Source organism: Charadrius vociferus, unplaced genomic scaffold (assembly GCF_000708025.1).
Source record: "Charadrius vociferus isolate BGI_N301 unplaced genomic scaffold, ASM70802v2 scaffold843, whole genome shotgun sequence".
Taxonomy (NCBI): domain Eukaryota; kingdom Metazoa; phylum Chordata; class Aves; order Charadriiformes; family Charadriidae; genus Charadrius; species Charadrius vociferus.
In genome coordinates this window covers 146380-147362 of record NW_009647430.1, presented here as the reverse complement: position 1 = coordinate 147362, position 983 = coordinate 146380, and the positions used below count along the sequence as shown (strand labels likewise).

At 70.4% G+C, this 983-nt stretch overlaps 1 protein-coding gene across 1 annotated transcript in view; it reads left to right on the top strand.

The window, feature by feature from the left end:
* Positions 1-983, top strand: part of IFITM1 (interferon induced transmembrane protein 1) — a 19206-nt gene that overhangs the window by 17724 nt on the left and 499 nt on the right. The gene's annotated exons all lie outside the window — the stretch shown is intronic.

Here is a 983-nt window from a genome sequence, read left to right as displayed (position 1 = left end):
GGGGCGGCCCCGGGGACCCCGCTCGGCCCCCGACCCCACGGAGACCCCACGGAGAGCCCACGGAGAGCCCACGGAGAGCCCGGAGTCCGGGAGGCCTCTGGACCCCCGCCCGGGGTGCCCCGTGGAGCCCCCAGAGTCGGGGAGACCCGTGGACCTCACAGAGCCCCCGTGGAGCACCCGGAGTCAGGGAGGCTCATGGACCCCCTGAGCTCCCACCCCGGGGAGCCCCACGGACCCACTGAGCTCCCAGCCTGAAGAGCTCCATGGACCCCACAGAGCTCCCACCCCAGGGAGCCCCATGGACCCCCCCAGAGCTCCCATGGAGCCCCCAACCCCAGGGAGACCCATGGACCCCACAAAACCCCCAAAGTCAGGGATTCCTGTGGACCCCACCCCGGTGTGCCTCATGGACCCCACAGAGCCCCCAAAATCAGAGAGACCCATGGACCCCACAGAGCTCCCATGCAGCCCAAAGAGCCCCCAAGTCCAGGGAGACCTGTAGACCTTATAGAGCCCCCAGCCCAGGGAGACCCATGGACCCCACAAAGCCCCCAAAGTCAGGGAGTCCTGTGGACCCCACCCTGAGGTGCCTCACGGATCTCACGGAGCCCCCATGGACCCCATGGAGCCCCGGCCCTGGGGTACCCAAAGCACCCCACAGAGCCCCTAAAGTCGGGAGACCCGTGGAGCCCACAGAGCCCCCAAGCCCAGTAGCACCGTGGGGCCCCACAGAGCCCCAAACGCCAGGGTGCCCAATGGACCCCACAGAGCCCCCACTCCATGGACCCCTGGCCCCACAGAGCCCTGGCGTGACGCTCGGGGGAAGGCAGGGCTTTGGGGCAGTCGGCACCCCGGGGTGCTGCTGGCGTTACGGGGGGAGCTCAGCCCAGCGTGGCAGCTCAGGCTTTGCGGTCCCCCCAGCACCTCTCCCACCCGGCTGCAGCCTGGAGCCCCCCGGGGTGTCCCCCTCCCCTGGCTCCCCC